This window comes from Gopherus evgoodei, unplaced genomic scaffold (genome assembly GCF_007399415.2).
Source record: "Gopherus evgoodei ecotype Sinaloan lineage unplaced genomic scaffold, rGopEvg1_v1.p scaffold_358_arrow_ctg1, whole genome shotgun sequence".
Lineage (NCBI taxonomy): Eukaryota > Metazoa > Chordata > Testudines > Testudinidae > Gopherus > Gopherus evgoodei.
The window spans coordinates 2,677-22,955 of record NW_022060025.1 but is presented as its reverse complement, the minus strand read 5'-3'; the positions used below and the strand labels follow the sequence as shown (position 1 = coordinate 22,955).

At 44.5% G+C, this 20,279-nt stretch overlaps 1 long non-coding RNA gene across 1 annotated transcript; it reads right to left on the bottom strand.

The window, feature by feature from the left end:
• Positions 1–6,907: 6,907 nt before the first annotated feature.
• On the bottom strand, positions 6,908–13,746 carry LOC115641507. Its single transcript, XR_003998087.1, has 3 exons — positions 13,714–13,746; positions 13,175–13,354; positions 6,908–7,721 (listed from the first exon to the last, which is right to left on the bottom strand). It is a non-coding gene; the product is annotated as an uncharacterized LOC115641507 (long non-coding RNA).
• Between the last annotated feature and the right edge of the window lie 6,533 nt (positions 13,747–20,279).

Here is a 20,279-nt window from a genome sequence, read left to right as displayed (position 1 = left end):
GTCTTTCTTCAATCCAAGCCATTTTCTCAGATACATCCATATTTCCCACACTATTGTGTTTAGCGTTCTTTGCTTTTATGAAACTTTAGAGTCATCATTTAATTGCCACACAACTGTACTTCTGAAGTGAGGTGAAGTGAAACAATATTTTTTTTGGATATTCTTGCAGAAGAGTTTTGCTTTCTGACCTGGAAATGAATAGGGCCTACCTGAGGGGCACAATGCTACTCCCTTTTCTTGGCTCATCCAAAAAACATACGTTCTTGATGGCCTTTGTTTCCCTGATCTTCAAAGGGAAATCAGCTGGTGTAGCAGCTACTGAGAAAGCCTTAGAAAAGGGCTCCAAATTTCACAGTAGCTGGGTTCTGTAGCATAGTGGTTATCACATTTGCTTTTACATGCAAAAGGTTCCTGGTTCAAAACCAGGCAGAAACAGTGCTGCTTGGTCTCTTCTTCAGTCTTTTATCACTCCAAGTCGTTTCTCAACTACATCCGTAGCTTCTATGCTTTCTTCCTCATTATTTTTTTTCCTTTCATGGAACTTTAAATTCAAAAGGAGAGGCTTAGCTGGCATTTTGAGAGAAGGAACAGACCATCATTTGGGAGACTGCCAGCTCCATAACAAATCTGAGCGTAGAAGAATCCCAATCCATTCTCCTGCATATTTAGCTCCCAGCCAGCAGTTTTTCCCTTGCCTTTTTTTTTTGAGCTAACCTTGAGTCCAGGGCGCACACACTCTCTCTGCCCCACACATTAAATCTGGTCCTGCTGTAAAGTGACCCCAAAGAACCAGCAACCTGCACGAGAGCATGACTGGGGGGAAAGGGTTTCCCATGAAGTGTATAAGCCATTGGATGCGTTGGAAAGAGGCAGGTCTGAGTGTAACAGTCAGCAAATAAAGCCTGTTTGGGGATGTGGCTCAGTGGTACAGTGCCTGCATTACATGTGTAAGGCCCTAGGTTCATTTGCCTTTCACCCCTGCTGCTTTGCTCATGCCCAGCTAGTCTCCCTACACAAGTTTTAGTCCTGAGCAGTGAGGGCAAAGTGCCAATTGCATGGAAGCTCTGTGGGGGTTTCTACTCCTAAAGCACCTTGGTGACTCTAAGATTCCCATCCACTGAGCTGCTTGATGAGGAAGGACTGGAGAGAAGGGTCCCATCAGCACAGAGGGAGGGACAAGGAGATGGAGGAGCAGTCAGTGCTGAGAGAGGAAAGAGGTCAGTGATTTACACAAGACAGGGGACACTGGTTCTTGGAGGGGACAGGAGGTGAGGGCAGCTTGTTTACAATGATGCTGATGATGAATAGAAAAAAAGGCTGGAGTCAATCAAACATGAGAGCATAGAAGGAGAAGGGCAGCTCCACAGAGGGCCCTGGGTGCTCATACACCCCAGTTCAGAAGTACACAACATAAGAATGGCCACACTGGGTCAGATCAAAGGTCCATCTAGCCTAGTAGCCTGTCTTCTTACAGTGGCCCATCTTAGGTGCCCCAGAATTTCACAGGTTGTTATGTGAAGAAATATTTCCTTTTGTTTGGTTTAAACCTGCTGCCTCTTCATTTCATTTGCTGACCCCTAGTTCTTGTGTCTAGAGGAGTAAATAACACTTCCTTATTTACTTTCTTCAACCCAATCATTGTTTTATAGACTTCTATAATCTCTTTTCCAAGCTGAAAAGTCTCAGTCTTATTAATCACGCTTCATATGAAAGCTGCTCCATTCCCCTAATATTTTTGTTGACCTTTTGTGAACCTTTTCCAATTACAATATATCTTTTATCAGGTGGGGTGACCACATCTGCACGCAGTATTCAAGATGTGGGTATGCCATGGATTTCTGTAGAGGTGCCCTGACTTGTCCTAGATAGCGAGAATAGATAAACAGGGACCCAGCCCCCTACAGTGATCCCATGGACAAGAACCTGGTTGTTAGTGGGGTGAAGGTTCCCTCTGGACAAAGGGGAGCTGAAATCCCTCAGTGTTCTGGAACTTAAGTAATGAAAGCTTCAGACTCTTCATAGCCGTGCATTGTGGTGCATCAGCAGAAGGTTGGGCTGGAGCAGGGGTCGGCAACCTATGGCATGCGTGCCAAGATGGCATGCGAGCCAATTTTTAATGGCACGCTGGGGCCTGCTGGGACTCCAGTGTGCCATTAAAAATCCTGCCAGCGCAGCAACCCGCTGGCTTCTCCCTTATCTTCCCCTGGATCCCTGCCACCTTGCAAGCAGCATTCTGAGGGGCAGGGCTGCATGAATGGTGGCAGGGGTCCAAATGAGCGGGAAGCCTCATGGTAAGGGGCCCGGGGTTGCGGGGGGGTTGGAGTAAGCAGGGGGCAGAGGACAGGGAGCAGGATGGGTTGGCTAGGGGGGTGGGATACTGGGGGGGTAGTTGGGGTGTGGGTCTCTGGAGGGGGCAGTCAGGGAGCAGGGGGAGTGGAGGGGGCATGGGAGTCCTGAGGTCTGTTAGGGGGTGGCAGGTGGATAGGAGACAGGGCAGTCAGGGAAAAGGGAGCAAGGAAGGTCCTGGGGGCACAGTTAGAGGTCTCTGGGGGGGGTCAGGGAACAAGGAGTCGGGGGGTTGGATGAGTCAGGAGTTCTGCGGGGGCTGTCAGGAGGTAGGGGTGTGGAGAGTGGTTGTGGCAGGCAGAGAGCAGGGGGGAGTGTATGGGTCCAGAGTCTGGGGGTCCTGTCAAGGGGCGGGGAGTGGTTAGATAGGCATGGGTGTCCAGGAGGTTCTGTCTTGGTGAGGGGGTGTGGATAAAAGTTGGAGCAGTCAGGAGACAGGTAGGGGGTAGGGCCCTAGGGGGGCAGCCAGGGGACACGGGGCAGGGAGGCTTAGATAGGGAGTGGGGTCCCAGGAAGGGGTAGTCGGAACGAGGGGGGGCATTGGGGTTCTGGGTGGGGCAGTCACCCAGCCCTCTGCCCGGAGCCCTGATCCTCCCCACACCCCTGCCCTGAACCTTGCACCCCCACACCCCACCCAGGCCCCTACCCTGAGCCCTGTACCACTCAGCCCTCTGTTGACTCCTTCACCCCTCCACGACTCCAGCCCTGACTCTGGCACCCCCACACGTACCCAGCCCCCCTACTCTGACACCTGCACCCCCTCACATGCGCCCAGCCCTGACTTTTGCACCCCCCACATCCTCAGCCTCCCCACATCCCATGCAACCCGCACATCCCCACCCCCACCCTGAGCACCAAATGGGAGCTCCTGCACCCTTCTGCACACACTCCCACCTGCACCCCTGACGCCAAATGGGAGCTCCCCAGGTAAGTGCCCCCACACCCAAACCTCCCGCCCCAACCCTGAGCCCCCTCCCTCATTCTAGCTCCTGGCCAGACCCTTCACCCCAGTCCTGTGCTCGGTCCACTCCCACCCTCAGCTCAGTGCAGAGAGAGGAAGAGAATGGGCCAGAACCAGGGAGAAAGTAGGTACCCACTGTATTTGGGAAGGGCCGGGACCCCAGACTGGTAGCGGGCTGAGCGGGTCTGGCAGCTAGGATCCCGGCTGGCAGGAGCCAGCGGATGGAACCCCTGAGCGTCAGTGGGCTGAGTCTGGGGTCCTGGCTGACAGCCCCCACACAGCCCGCTGCCAGTCTGGGGTTCTGGCTGACAGACCCTTCCCAGCTGGGGTCCTGGCCGCAGGCCCAACTCAGCGCACTGCCAGCCTAGATGAACAGAACCCCAGACCAACAGCAGGCTGAGCGGGCCAGCGGCATAAGATCAACATTTTAATTTAATTTTAAATGAAGCTTCTTAAACATTTAGAAAACCTTGTTTATTTTACAATACACTAGTTTAGTTATATAATATACAGACTTGTAGACTTCCAAAAAAACATTAAAATGTATTACCGGCACACAAAACCTTATGTTAGAGTGAATAAATGAAGACTTGGCACACCACTTCTGAAAGGTTACCAACCCCTGGGCTGGACGAACCTGGAGAGTACATTTCTATTCTAATCTAATCTACATTTCTATTTCTTTGGTTTTTGTAGGTTAAATTAATGCAGCCTCTGCTCCACTCTCTTCCAAGGGTGTAATGTTGCTGTGCACAATGAGAAATCTTGGGAAAAGATTGAAATGAAATGGAAGCAGCATATGGTGGCAGAACCTAAGGAATTAAAAGCCCATTGATTCTTATGTGTGTGCACTGACTCTGAACCAGAAGTGTAAGTTTTCTCGCTTTGTGGCTGCAGCCAGTAAAATATTTAACTATCTATCAGGGATGGTCTAGACAGTATTTGGTCCTGCCATGAGGGCAGGGGACTGGATTCGATGACCTCTCGAGGTCCCTTCCAGTCCTAGAGTCTATGAATTTATGAAACTGGCTTTTCCTAAATGCTGTAGACTGTGAGTTCCTGGGAACGGGCAGGGGGAGAGGGAACAAGAGGAAAAAGGCAGAGACATTGGGAAAGAATAATGGGGGGAGAAGAAAGAGACAGAGAACACAGAGAGACAATAAATGATTGAAGATGTCCCAACTCGATCTTGCTCATCAAAGGTGTTCAGAAAGCTGGGTAGTTGTAGGTTTCAAATATCAAGGGGATCTCCACATACATGATCTCTCTCCCCCAGCTCCCATTTTAGTATTAATTTTTATTTTGAAATGTTTCGCTTACCCCTGATCTTCTCTTTCCCTAACTGTATTGCAATTTGGGTGGGGTTTTTTTGTTGTTTTTTTGCTTCCCTTTTGTTCATATCAATATAATTGTAACAGCAAAGGAATCTGTAGGAGCAAAAACTGACTCAAAACTTTATTTCCCCATCATGCAGGAATATGATACAAACATCACACACAGCTGGAATCATAACACGGAAGGCTAAGGGATGGGAGATGCAGGTTTCCAAGTGTTCTGTCTTCTCAGATGACACATTCCAGCCCCTTGTATTCCTCCCTCCTGTGTGACCTGCTGGGCTTTGACACATTTATTGTTTCATTCTATTGATGATGTGATTGTAACACAATGTGACTGAAATTAAACCACTTCTAGACAAGGAAGTAACAAAAGAGAAAAGCCATTATTGCATTGGCTAGGAATTGAAGCCAGGTCAACTGTTTCGAAGGCAGCTATGCTCACCAATGTACCACCAACACAGCTGGTAGGAGCAGCTTTCCCGCAGGCTACGTGTATTGGCAAAGGGGATTACACATAACCATAGAGCTAGTAAGCAGGGTGGATGGGCTGGAAGCTGCCTGACAGCTGGGAGCAGAGTTAGGGGAAAAAGGTGAAAACAGATCTTATTGGGAGCTGGCCCCACACTCAACTTGCTCCTACAAAAGGGGAACTGAAGCTCAACTTCAATCATAGAAAAATCTTCCCTAAGAAGGAAGGGGGCAGCTTGTTTTAAAGACAAGGTTTGTGGGTTTTGCCCACTACATACAGAGGGGCTGGATAGTGCTGAGTCCAGACAAGACTCTGGTAGGATAAGGAAGAAATTCAGGCTGCCAGTGACCTGAAGGAGGGAGATGATATTTTGACGGTGATGGACACCTCATCTTAAAGGCCTTTGTCTGCCTCCTTCTAGTGACTGTTTGGCACAGGAAGGCAGCCCCCTCTGTCAAGCCGGGCCTTACAAATCTCTAAGGATGGCGATTGTACCACCTCCCTAGGGAATCCATTCCAGTGCTTCACCACCCTCCTAGTGCAAAAGTTTTTCCTAATATTCAACCTCGACCTCCCCCACTGCAACTTGAGACCATTGCTCCTTGTTCTGTCATCTGCCACCACTGAGATCAGCCAAGCTCCATGCTCTTTGGAACCTCCCTTCAGGTAGTTGAAGGCTGCTATCAAATCCCCCCTCATTCTTCTCTTCTGCAGACTAAATAACTCCAGTTCCCTCACCTTCTCTCCATAAATCATATGCCTAGCTCTCCTAATAATTTTTGTTGCCCTCCGCTGAACGCTCTCCAATTTGTCCACATCCTTTCTGGAGCAGGGGGCCCAAAACTGGGTGCAGTACTCCAGATGTGGCCATATCAGTGCCAAATAGAAGGGAATAATCACTTCCCTTGAGATGCTGCCAACATTCCTACTAATGCTGCCTAATATGCTGTTAACCTTCCTGGCAACAAGGGCACATTATTGACTCATATCCAGCTTCTTGTCCACTGTAATCCCCACGTCCTTTTCTGCAGAATTGCCACTTAGCCAGTCTGCCCCCAGCCTGTAGCGGTGCATGGGACTCTTCCGTCCTAAGTGTAGGAATCTGCACTTGTCCTTGTTGAACCTCATCAGATTTCTTTTGACCCAATCCTCCAATTTGTCTAGGTACCTCTGGACCCAAACCCTACCCTCCAGCGCTTGGATTCTTTATGTGCTTTCACAGAGCGAAGAGCACATGTTCCATGATATCATAGGGCAGAGTTTTAAGCTATAGGGAGCTTTCCCTGTGTGGATCAACAAATATGCACATTGTAACCCTTCTCAGGGTGCTGAGGGCTGTGAGTCTCCTTGTGACCACCTGCCACGAGGAAGAAGGACTTTTGCATTTGGCAGCTGGATGTTAGTGACCAAACTCACCAGCCTCTCAGGCAGTCAAGCACCCTCCTCTGAGCTACAGCAACCTTGACAGTTGACAATAAAGGCACCTTAACCCCCGAGTTCCTTCAACGTGCCCCCTCTGGGGTCCAGCTCCAATCACCAGATACTCAGGATATGTCTATACTCTTCGCCGAATCGGCGAGCAGCGATCGATCCAGGAGGGGGTTGATATATCACGTCTAGTGATGATGTAATAAATCGATCCTCGAGTACTCTTCTGTCGACCACTGTACTCCAGCTCGGTGAGAGGCGCAGGCAGAGTCTACTGGGGAGCTGCAGCAGTCGACTCACCGCGATGAAGACACCACGGTAAGTCAATCTAAGTACATCAACTTCAGCTACGTTATTCATGTAGCTGAAGTTGCATAACTTAGACTGATTCCCTCCCCTAGAGTAGACCAGGGCTCAGAAAAATCCCAGATCCTCTCTGCCCAAAGCAATGGTACATCCCAGGTTACCAGTTTTACTGTAGCCCACTGCTACTGGATCACACATAGCACTTGAGCACAGTTATTGAACAAAGGGAAATTTCCTTAACAAGGGATAAAGATATAAACAAACAAATGTGAATGATGGAAACCAACTGTTACCAACAAAACAAAATCACAAAATGCAACCTACACTTTTTAATAGTTACCTTTCCTACCTAAGTAGACTGAAGTCTGAGGTGACAGTCTATTGCAGTGATTGCTAGTCCCTAGGAGCCAGGGGCCTGCCTTTCTTCAAGCACCACTGGTCATTAGTGATCTCCTTGGTGAATGGACCCAGAGTGTTTCGCTCCACCCTGTTATAGAATGAATCAGTCTTTTGTGTATATTCACAGAAAGGACCATTTCCTCATTGTCATATTGTCATTTACACTTCCACAGAGTTTCGATGTCTATAATTTGTCTTTGATAGTTTTCCATTGCCTTTTCTGGGCTGGTGCAAAAGTTGACAATGCAGCAACACATCTCATAACTGGCTAGCAATGGACAGGTGACAATTCCCTCCCACTTGAATGGGCCATTCCCAACAAGAACTTTGGACTCACTTTCATGACAATACCATATGGGAATAATTTTCCATATATTTACATGACTCCTTCAATAGGACTCAGACATACCTCTTGCAGTGATCAGGGGTAACAATAATCTACAAGCTTCCAGTAGATATCTCACTGCTATGGTTCCTGGATAAATATCATAAAAATCAGAGCATTAGGTGTGAGTTTGTCAGGTCTCAGGCAGGAGTTTCTTGTGAATTACTTTGCCCTCTCTGCCAATTGGCACCAAAGAGCATTTATCACACATGCACTGAGCTATACAGTCACACTCTGATAGAACAGAAAGGCCAATACAAAAAATAGAGAAAGGAACAATAAAATACTAAAATGACAATGGTTGGAACTCAACATTTCTCTCAGTTTTTGGACTATGGGTAATAAGAGCTTTTCCCTCAGTTGAACCAGGTGATCGGACAGCTGGCTCAGCCCTCCATACTAGCAGCTTTCTCACATATAGGGAGATGGGTCAAAATTGGAATTGATGTCATGACTCGCTTCCCAGAGGGGATCAGTCTGTCTAAGATTGTGCCTACCCTTCAAACACTGGAAATATTCTTCTGAAAACATAACCCTGTCTACACTGGGGCTTAGGTCACATTAACCACTTCTCTCAGTGGAGTGGATTTTTCACGTCCCTGAGATGTGGCCACGTCAACATAGCTTTTCAGTGTAACTAGCCTCTAGATGGCTTTTAGATATGAAAGGCAATGGACTTCAGCCTTTCCCTTGGTATTGATGGTTGACAACTGCAGCTTTCCTACCTGCTGGACACATCCTATGACAGATGTCAGGCCTTTCCTTTGCAAATTAGAGAAGTGGGGAAGTCAGGGACGCTTACAGTGTAAGTGATTAAAAACTTATACAGCTTGTCTCCTCGAGCAGTTTTCCTTTTAATAGAAATTGACTTTGAGGCTAAGCAAATTATGCTCTATTTGAAATACAAATAAATAAAATCTATACAGACCCAATATTCTCTTATACACTCTAACACCTATTCTCCCACCCCAACCTTTGGAGTGAGGTTTTCTATCAGAACTCATAGACTCATAGACTCATAGACTCTAGGACTGGAAGGGACCTCGAGAGGTCATCGAGTCCAGTCCCCTGCCCTCATGGCAGGACCAAATACTGTCTAAACCATCCCTAATAGACATTTATCTAACCTACTCTTAAATATCTCCAGCGATGGAGATTCCACAACTTCCCTAGGCAATCTATTCCAGTGTTTAACTACCCTGACAGTTAGGAACTTTTTCCTAATGTCCAACCTAAATCTCCCTTGCTGCAGTTTAAGCCCATTGCTTCTTGTTCTATCATTGGAGGCTAAGGTGAACAAGTTTTCTCCCTCCTCCTGATGACACCCTTTTAGATACCTGAAAACTGATATCAGGTCCCCTCTCAGTCTTCTCTTTTCCAAACTAAATAAACCCAATTCCTTCAGCCTTCCTTCATAGGTCATGTTCTCAAGACCTTTAATCATTCTTGTTGCTCTTCTCTGGACCCTCTCCAATTTCTCCACATCTTTCTTGAAATGCGGTGCCCAGAACTGGACACAATACTCCAGTTGAGGCCTAACCAGCGCAGAGTAAAGCGGAAGAATGACTTCTCGTGTCTTGTTTACAACACACCTGTTAATGCATCCCAGAATCATGTTTGCTTTTTTTGCAACAGTATCACACTGTTCACTCATATTAAGCTTGTGGTCCACTATGACCCCTAGATCTCTTTCTGCCATACTCCTTCCTAGACAGTCTCTTCCCATTCTGTATGTGTGAAACTGATTGTTCCTTCCTAAGTGGAGCACTTTGCATTTATCTTTATTGAACTTCATCCTGTTTACCTCAGACCATTTCTCCAATTTGTCCAGATCATTTTGAATTTTGACCCTGTCCTCCAGAGCAGTTGCAATCCCTCCCAGTTTGGTATCGTCCGCAAACTTAATAAGCGTACTTTCTATGCCAACATCTAAATCGTTGATGAAGATATTGAACAGAACCGGTCCCAAAACAGACCCCTGCGGAACCCCACTTGTTATACCTTTCCAGCAGGATTGGGAGCCATTAACAACTACTCTCTGAGTACGGTTATCCAGCCAGTTATGCACCCACCTTATAGTAGCCCCATCTAAATTGTACTTTCCTAGCTTATCTATAAGAATATCATGCGAAACTGTATCAAATGCCTTACTAAAGTCTAGGTATATCACATCCACCGCTTCTCCCTTATCCACAAGGCTCGTTATCCTATCAAAGGATAGGATCCATTTGAATTCCCCTTCTCGGTCTTTGATAACTCCTTACACTACAGGGGGTAAATTAAATCAAATTAACTTTTGAAGATTAACCATCATTTCCTGTACAACTAAAAAAAGAAAACAAGACAGCTTTCAGTTTTTCAGAATAATTCAGATCAAACAATTAGTCTCTTACTCTTTAACCAATAACATCCCCTATTGTTTCATTTTCACTAGTAACACTAATATATTCAAAGATCACAAATTCTGGTCACATACGTTAGTTTTCTTTTAATGCCCATTGCCAACAACTGAACCTTGGCTCAAGTTGTGCTTTGTCCCAAAACTTCTGTGAGTTCATATACCTCTGGTTCTTCTGCCATGCGTGTTGGTGGAAGGGGTCTCCTATGTGGGAATGTTAGTATTATGAGGAAAAATACCTCTCTTTTCACACTTTAAATCTTTCAAAGTAGTGGAAAGTAGGGGAGAAGTGATACAAATGCAGAAAACACAGGAGAAAACTGCCTGGTCTACACTAAAGACATTTATCGGTATAATTACTGCTCAGGGGTGTGAAAAATCAACACAGCTGAGCAACGTAGTTACACATCTCTAATCCCCTGTGTAGATAGCGCTACATCAGCAGGAGAGCTTCTCCTGCCAACATAGCCATCTGAGAAAATATTGATCTAAACAATTGAACTACACTGTGGTCATATGCACTTCCTTCGGTTAGTCGGGGGTCTGCTGTTGTTCACCATTTCCAAGTGGAGATTTTAAATCACTGCTGTGTCTTTGTTAGCATGGCCAGTAAATTGGAGAGTTCTCTCCTATTGACAGAACTGCACTTGAACTTTCTCCATATCATCATGGAAGGATGGGGAAAAAGCAAAGCTGAAGTGAGAAATGATGACTTTAGCAAATGGTCATTTGTCTGAAATTCTCCAATAAATCTGAGCTGAACTAATATCTAATTGTGTGACCACACAGCCATCGAGAAAGATAGAAACCCAGATTACAGAGAGAGATAGAATACATGACAATGAAAAAGTGTAAATTGAAATTCCAGAACAGGTTACATCTAATTATTTAGAATCAGGACAAGAGATTCTCCCATCACATTCTTCTCCTATCCATTCAGACATATTTCATTGAGCACTGTCTCAATAGTCAGTTATGTTATTTACAACATGTTTAGTATCCTAGCATTCCCATAATGGAGGAAAAGCAGCCACCTTGCCAGAATTGGCCTGACCAATAGATGGAACCTGAGATTTAAACTCGAAATGATCACACTGCATTTAGGATCCATTTGAATTCCCCTTCTCGGTCTTTGATACTTTCATCTCCAGTCATAGCAACTCTGATATGGGATTAAATAAATCAGAGCATCATCTCCAAGATCAGACAACTGAGAACACTTCATCACATGACACTTTGAGAAGTGGAGGGGTAGAATGTGATGACGATAAACCCTGCTTGGCTCAGACAAAAGGTAACAGTTCTGCCATGATGAGGAAGGAGGGAATCTCTGGGTCACCCCATCTCCTTCCAAGTAGCAGAGGGGTAGCTGTGTTAATCTGGATCTGTGAAACGTGACAAAGAGTCCTATGACACCTTGCAGACTAACAGACATATTGGAGCATAAGCTTTCATGAATGAATCCCCACTTCGTCAGATGCATGTAGTGGAAATTTCCAGAGGCGGGTATAAATATGTAAGCAAGAATCAGGCTAGAGAACAAGGTTAGTTAAATCAGGGAGGATGGGGCCCTCCTCTATCAGTTGAGGTGTGAACACCAAGGGAGGAGAAACTTCTTCTGTAGTTGGCTAGCCATTCACAGTCTCTGTTTAATCCTGAGCTGATGGTGTCAAATTTGCAAATGAACTGAAGCTCAGCAGCTTCTCTTTGAAGTCTGGCCCTGAGGTATTTTTGCTGCAGGATGGCTGCTTTTAAGTCTGCTATTGTGCGTCCAGGGAGATTGAAGTGTTCTTCTACAGGTTTTTGTATATTGCTTATGCTCCAATACGTATTTTAGTCTATAAGGTGCCACAGGACTCTGTCGCTTTTTACATCTCCTTCCAGTATCACAGAGGCTGAAATGACACTTTTTTCCTGCCCCTGCTCCTCTTCATTTACATGTAATATGAAAAGTTCCCATTATAACTGCTCTTCAGCACAACATGATTACAATTGTCAATGATACAATCTGTATCACTGGTGACTCTAACAATAACTTAACAATAGAAGGAATGGTATAAATGTGATGCTCCCTGGTTCCTGCTAGGAAGGGCACACTCGAATTACTCATGGGAGAATGGAGATGATAGAAAGGACAAAGGAGTCCACCTCAAAGAGGTCAAACTGCAAAATGCAAAAATGTGCCACTGACTCATCTGGACAAGCTGAGGGAAACTGGTGCTACAAACAGCGTTTAAAAGTTACTATGTGGGAATCAGGAAAGTATTAAAGTATTGATAGCCCTAGAGGGTTTTACGGTGTTGATCCCCCTTGCAGATTCTCTGATGGCTCACATGGGTTGAGTGGCAAGACAAGGTTTTCCCACACTGCTTCCATTGGGTCTCATACCTGTGTGGATTCTCTGATGGCTAATAAGCTGCTGGCAGTGAAGGAATTTTTTCTCACAATCACTGCATTTATAGGGCCTCTTCCTTCAGTGGATTCTGAGATGGGTAAGAAGGTTTGAGCTTTGATTGAAGGTTTTCCCACACTCACTGCATACATAGGGCCTCTCTCCTGTATGGATTCTCTGATGGTTAATAAGCTGCTGCTGGTGAAGTAATTTTTTCCCACAATCACTGCATTTATAGGGCCTCTCCCCTGTGTGGATTCTGAGATGGGTAAGAAGGTGTGAGCTGTGAGTGAAGCTTTTCCCACACTCACGACATTCATAGGGCCTCTCCCCTGTGTGGATTCTCTGATGAACAGAAACAGCTGAGCTGGTAATAAAGCTTTTCCCACACTCAAGGCATTCATAGGGCCTCTCCCCTGTGTGGGTTCTCTGATGATTAGAAAGGTCTGAGCTGGTAATAAAAGCTTTTCCCACACTCACAGCATTCATAGGGCCTCTCCCCTCTGTGGATTTTCTGATGTTTAGAAAGGGCTGAGCTGCTAGTGAAGCTTTTCCCACACTCAGGGCATTCATAGGGCCTCTCCCCTGTGTGGATTTTCTGATGAACAGAAAGGGCTGAGCTGCAAGTGAAGGTTTTTCCACACTCAGTGCATGTATTTTTCCTCTTTCCCATGAGAATTTCCTGCTGTGTTGTGGTTTCCTTGACGCTCTTCTGAGTTCCCCGACAGGCAATACATTTACCCATTTTCTCACCTGGATGGTTTCCTTGCTCTCTTTCTGGTCTGTGCTGAATCTCACAGCATTTTCCCTGCTCATGACTCCTGGACACATTCCTTTTCGTTCTTTGCAATAATTCTCTGTGTTTAGCCACTTGGTCAACATTTTCCTGCTGAGAATTCTGCTCCTCTTTCTCACATATCATTGCATCACCTGCTGTGATAAGAGACAGAAACCTCAAACAGAGATAGAGAGGGGAAGGCCAAACCAAAACAAGTGCATGAGAGATCAAATAAAAACAGGAACTGAACTCCTCCAAACTCTTCCCCTAAACAAGAGAGAGGAGGAGATCAATTCGGCCCTCACATCCCATCCAAACTCACAGGGGGAAGGGAGGAAGTCAGTGCCTGGTGTCTGCTAGGGTCTACAGGAAGCCATGAGCTATACTTACTCTGAGGATACAACCCCTGCTAGGGACAATAACAAACTGAGAAGCCTTCCAAGGGCATTGTAGGGCATCCCAGATGTTTCCTTCAGGCACTTACAGATTCTGAGTTGGTTTAATCTTTCCTCACCTGTGCAGGGAACTCTCAGGATCTCTCTTTCCTCTGAACCCTGGAGGTCTGGGACCCATGGCACTTCCCCGTGTTCCAGCTGGGAGATTACATGAGGTTTGGAAACTGGAAACCCTGTTCAGATGAAAGAAAACAAAGGAGTTCAGTTGATTTCATATGACTGTGTCATAAAAAAACACTATTAATTTAACTTCAGTGCTTAGTGTGACCCAGTGTGCCTGGGGCAGTCCACACTGAAAATGCCAAGATCAGGGCAAGCTGAAAAAGGGAGAGCAGATGCTCCCAAAACTGGGGGTTAACACGGAACTTAAATTCACCTATCAGTCACCAACTGTGCTTCTGATCCCCAACACTGGTTATTGTGAAACTGAAAAAAAAACATCACAGGCCCCCCTTTACTACATTCCAGTTCTCCAACTCCCAATCAGCACCTAGGTCCGGCACAATGAGAGGCTATTGAAAACTCTGCTCACATAAACAAAGTATTCTTCTGACCCCAGAGTCAGCCACATGACCAGCTCTGTATAGGTTTGGATCTTACCCAGAATACTATGATGCCAGCCAATCCTTAGCATCTAAACTAAAGGTTTATAAACAGGAAAGCATCTAAACTAAAGGTTTATTATAGAAGAAGGAAAGAAAAAGGAAGTTGTTAAAATGGGAAAACAGTCAGATACATTCAGAAATCTATATACCTGGTTCTTAGCAGTATTGGTGAGTTTCTGGCTTGAAAGGCTCTCTGGTACACATCCACATCATTCAGTCCTTTGTTCCAGGGTTCAGTTTGTACAGAAGTTGCTCCAGAGGTAGGAAGAGAGATTGAAGACAAAATGCAGATGATGCAGCTGCCCTTTATATTCCTTTTGCCAAGTGGCTTGTACTTCCTGTGTCCCAAACACAAGCTTCACAGCACATGGCATGGAAAAGCCTTGGAGGTCTCAGTATACAGGCATACCCTTGCATGTCTCGCTGACTCAATATGTGTATCCCCTTGATCCTTTCAATGGGTTCATTGTACAGCTGATGACCCCGGACGGGCCACTGAACAAGCTGAGCAGCGCTGATGCCAGTATATCTGGGAGTGTCACTCAGAAACACTACACAAGTCTGGAATACAGATATACCCTACATATCTATAACTCACAATACAAAAAGATAGAAACAAGATTATCAGACTTGGAAAGTCATAACATCTTCATTGACACCTTACATGGCTTATCTAGCACAATTCATTGCAATTTCATCATATTGGTATTTATAATAAAATAATATAAAGTGTCTCTCAATTCCATACAGTGTCACTTAATAAACCAGTGAATTCCCAGGACCGGTTCCCCAGGTGTTTGAAGATGCCGAACACTTTGCTTGTGAGGGACTGAAATACCCACAGATATGTTGGGAACACACAGACAGACACTGTGCAAGTCTGTGCCCCTATGTTCACTCTTCTAGAAAATTAGGATCAATTTTGTTCATAGTATGTGTCAGGGCTGAATCTCCACTCTGTCACTCCGAGTGCAGAAAGTGAGGGCCCGACAGGATTCTAAAAATTCATTTGTGCAATTCTAGGCTTGTATTAAACCCCCAAAGTTACAGCTTTTCTCTAAACTTGGCTTGGTAAATGCTGCCACCACCCAAATGCAAAAAAACCCCAAACCCTTGGACCCAGGAAGGAGCACTTGAGAATTCTTCTCTCTGGGGTACCCTCAAGCCCTTTCACCTCCCCTCCGGGAAAGAGCTGAGAAAGAAAACAAAGGAAATTAGCTGTGGGTACCAGCTAATCAAACAACATGCACAAACCTCTTAAGACACCAGAAATCCAATCCTGTTCTTAAAAGAGGTAAATTTTATTAAAATTGAAAAGGAAAACAATACATATGGAACTTAGGCTTTGGCTAGATCTTAAAAGAAACAACTTTTGTAAGCACCGAAAATAGCTTTCCTGGGGGTTCAGCTTAAAGCTTAGAAGCAAACAAAAGCATCTGGGATAGCACAGAGGAGCTCCAAAAGCCAAAATAAAAAATATAAACTTGATTGTGTATATCTAAACATTCCCTGTCCAAATCATTTCTTCTTGGTATGGAAGATGAATTTTCAAACCTGCTTCAAGCCATACACAGCATTGATACTCCGTGTCGCCTTCTCCGGAGAACAGACAGACAAAGGGAAAGTTACTGTCCCATTCAAAAAAGTTCTAGTCTTTCCATTCGCTCTTTTGGTCAGGTGCCCGCTCCTTCTCTTTTACCTGTGGGCTTGTTAACCCTTTACAGGTAAAGCAAGCAGAGAAGTCACATAAACAAGGATTTTACAGCAATCTGGCTGGCTGGGTGTTTTAAAACAGAGATCCCTCCCCTCCCCTTCATTTATCACTGTATGGCTTCTGAGGTAACATTTGAAAAGACATAATCTACAGAATATCCTCCTTAAAATGTGTAGCAACATTGCATGTAAAGTGATGAGATTTTACGGCATGATATTACTGAAAAAGTTGCAACCCTAACCCTAAGTTCCTCAGAGACAGCAAGGCAAACAGCTGGTCAAATAGCCATTCTCCAGGAGGGAGAAGGTGTGAAGAAGACATTTACATTCCATCACAGGGACACTTGAAGCTCATATCTACGACAGCCTGTCACCATGACTCAGCTGAGAACGGAATTTGTTTCTAGTACAAAGGACTGAATTATAAAAAGAGGTGAGGAAAATGCATGAGACTCTCTCTCCCCTTTCCCTCTGCTCATGACAATTCCTGAAGAACTGAATGCGGGCAGCAGGGGCAGGTTAGAGGGATTCCTGGCTGAAAGGAAAGCCAGCCTGTCTCAGCAGATGAGGAGAGAAACATTTGTTTTAAATCCAATTTAGCTTGTTAAGTTAAACAATAGTTTGTGTTTTCTCTTGCATTTCTTTTGTAAACAAGCCTGACTTTTATGCCTCATTACTTGCAGTCACTGAAAATCTTTTTTTTTTCCAGTAGTTATCAATCTTGGTTTATTGTTTTATCTAACCAGTGTGGTTGGATTAAAGTGTGTTGGAAACTCCATTTGGAATAACAAGGCTGGTGCATGTCATTTTCCATTGATGAAATAACAGATTTCATATGAGCTCCCATTGTTCAGTAGCGTGCTGGACAGGACAAGATGCACATTTCTGGGGGACGTCTGGGAGCAGAGAATTTTCTGGGGTTCTCCTGTGGGGTACTGTCATTCGGGAGTTGCTGACTTGCAGCACCCAATACTGTGTAGCTGGGAGCGAGTTACATGCTGGAAACTGTGTGTTAACTGCCCAGGAGTGGCTGCTCTCACAGTGAAGCAGTGTAAAAGGCACCCCAGCCTGGGGAACTGAGGGGACACAGCTGTTCAACACTCCAGATTGTACTGTGCTTAATGTCACAGACACTCAATTTCAAAATCTCCTAAAACACATAGAAAGTAAATCCACGTCCCAGAAACTGAAGTCTCCAGACAGAGGGCAAGTCTCCCTGGCTCTGCTTCTTGCTGACAGACAGATCCAGAGACAAAGGGAGAGAGTCCCAGGGAAGCTGGAAACGTAAGTGTGGGGCTCAGTGGAAAAAGGGAACAGGAAGGGCAGGGATATTACTGAATGCAGGATCTCAGCAGTACTAGATGTCAGGGTTGCACATAGACCAGCCCATTGGAAAACATAATCCCAAATATACATATAAAATGATGGGGTCCAAATTAGTCATTTCCATTGATTTATATAAGGGCAATAAGATATTCTCTATATTATTGTCTATCCCTTTTAAAATAACTCCTAATATCCTGTTTGTTTTTTTGACTTCCGCTGCACACTGCTGGATGTCTTCAGGGAACTATCCACAATGACAAAAAGATCTTTTTCCTGATTAGTTGCAGCTAAATTAGCCCCCGTCATATTGCATATATACTTGGAGTTTTTTTTTTCCAATGTGCATTACTTACATTGATCCACATCAAATTTCATTTGCCATTTTGTTGCCCACTTAGTTTTGTGAGATCTTTTTTAAGTTCTTCACAGTCTGCTTTGGTCTTAACTATCTTGAGCAGTTTAGTATCATCTGCAAACTTTGCCACCTCACTGTTTACCCCTTTCTCCAGATCATTTATGAATAAGTTGAATAGGATTGGTCCTAGGACTGACCCTTGGGGAAAACCACTAGTTACTCCTCTTCATTCGGAAAATTTACCATTTATTCTTACCCTTTGTTCCCTGTCTTTTAACTAGTTCTCAATCCATGAAAAGATCTTCCCTCTTATCCCATGATAACTTAATTTATGTAAGAGCCTTTTGTGAGAGACCTTGTCAAAGGCTTTCTGGAAATAAGTACACTATGTCCACTGGATCCCCCTTGTCCACATGTTTGTTGACACTTTCAAAGAACACTAATAGACTAGTAACACATGATTTCCCTTTACAGAAACCATGTTGACTTTTGCCCAACAATTTTTGTTCTTCTATGTGCCTGACAATTTTTTTCTTCACTAGTGTTTCAACTAATTTGCCTGGCACAGACGTTAGACTTACCGGTCTGTAATTGCCAGGATCGCCTCTAGAGCCCTTTTGAAATATTGGCGTTACATTAGCAATCTTCCAGTCATTGGGTACAGAAGCTGATTTAAAGGACAGGTTACAAACCATAGCTAATAGTTCCCCAATTTCACATTTGAGTTCCTTCAGAACTCTTGGGTAAATACCATCTGGTTCCGGTGACTTCTTACACTTAAGTTTATCAATTAGTTCCAAAACCTCCTCTAGTGACACTTCAATCTGTGACAATTCCTCAGATTTGTCACCCACAAAAGGTTTGGGAATCTCCCTAACATCCTCAGCCATGAAGACTGAAGCAAAGAATGCATTTAGTTTCTCCGCAATGACTTTATTGTCTTTAAGGGCTCCTTTTGTATCTCAATCGTCCAGGGGCCCCACTGGTTGTTTAGCAAGCTTCCTGCTTTTGATGTACTTAAAACACATTTTGTTATTACCTTCTGAGTTTTTGGTTAGCTGTTCCTCAAACTCCTTTTGGGGTTTTCTTATTACATTTTTACACTTCATTTGGCAGTACTTATCCTCCCTTCTATATACACCTCACCAGGATTTGACTTCCAGTTTTTAAAAGATGCCTTTTTATCTCTCACTGCTTCTTTTACATGGTTAAGCCAAGCCACAGTGGCTCTTTTTAGTTCTTTTGCTGTGTTGTTTAATTTGGGGTATATATGTAATTTGGGTCTCTAATATTGTGTCTTTGAAAAGTGTCCATGCAGCTTGCAGGGATTTCACTCTAGTCACTGTACCTTTTAATTTCTGTTTAACTAACCCCCTCATTTTTGCATAGTTCTCCTTTCTGAAATTTGCTACACTGTTGAGCTGTTCTTCCCAACACAGGAATGTTAAATTTTGTTATATTATGATCACTATTTCCAAGCGGTGTTATAGATACCTCTTGGACAAGATCCTGCGCTCCACTCAGAACTAAATGGAGAGTTGCTTCTCCCCTTGCGGGTTCTTGTACCAGCTGCTCCAAGAATCAAGAAATTTTGTCTCTGCATTTTGTCCTGAGGTGACATGGACCCAGTCAACATGGAGATAATTGAAATCTCCCACTATTATGGAGTTCTTTATTTTGATAGCCTCTCTAATCGCCCTTTGCATTTCATCCTCACTATCACTGTCTTTGAAAGGTGGTTGATAATAGATCCCTATTGTTATATTCTTATTAGTGTCATAACATTTCTTCCCAGATCTGGACCTTAGCATCCAAAATATGGGTGTTAGCATGAATTCCCCTAAGCTTAATTACCAGCTTAGATCTGATAGCGCTGCCACCAATCAGGAATTTTTAGGGCCTGATACCCTCTGGTCCCCCCAAAACCTTCCCTGGGGAACCACAAGACTCAGATTCCTTGAGTCTTACAACAAAGGGAAATAACCCCCTCCCCTTGTTTCCTTGTTACTTCCTCCCAGGCTCCCCTCCCTGGACGACCCTAGGAGATTCCCTGCTTCCAGTCCTGGAAACACAAGTACCGAGAGAGCTAATCTCTCTCCCCCCCTCACCCAGAGGGTATGCAAAGTCAGGCTTAGTAAATCTAACAGAGAGATTTTCCCTCTGACTTCTTCCTCCCACCAATTCCCTGGTGAGCTGCAGACTCGATTCCCTGGAGTCCCCACTAAAGAAAAACTCCAACGGGTCTTAAAAAGAAAGCTTTATATAAAAAGAGTGAAAAAGGACATAATATATAGTCTCTGTATCAAGGTGGCAATATACAGGGTCAATTGCTTAAAGGGAAAAAATGAATAAACAGCCTTATCCAAAAAGAATACAATTCAAAACACTCCAGGAACTACACACATGTAAATACAAAAAAAAAAATAAACCTATTGTCTTATTATCTTTGTACTTACAACTTGGAAACAGAAGATTAGAAAGCCAGGAGATAGAAAAATCACTCTCAGAGCCGAGAGGGTCAGACACAAGACAAAGAACAAAGAACTCACACCCAAAACTTCCCTCCACCCAGATTTGAAAAAGTTTTGTTTCCTGATTGGTCCTCTGGTCAGGTGTTTCAGGTAAA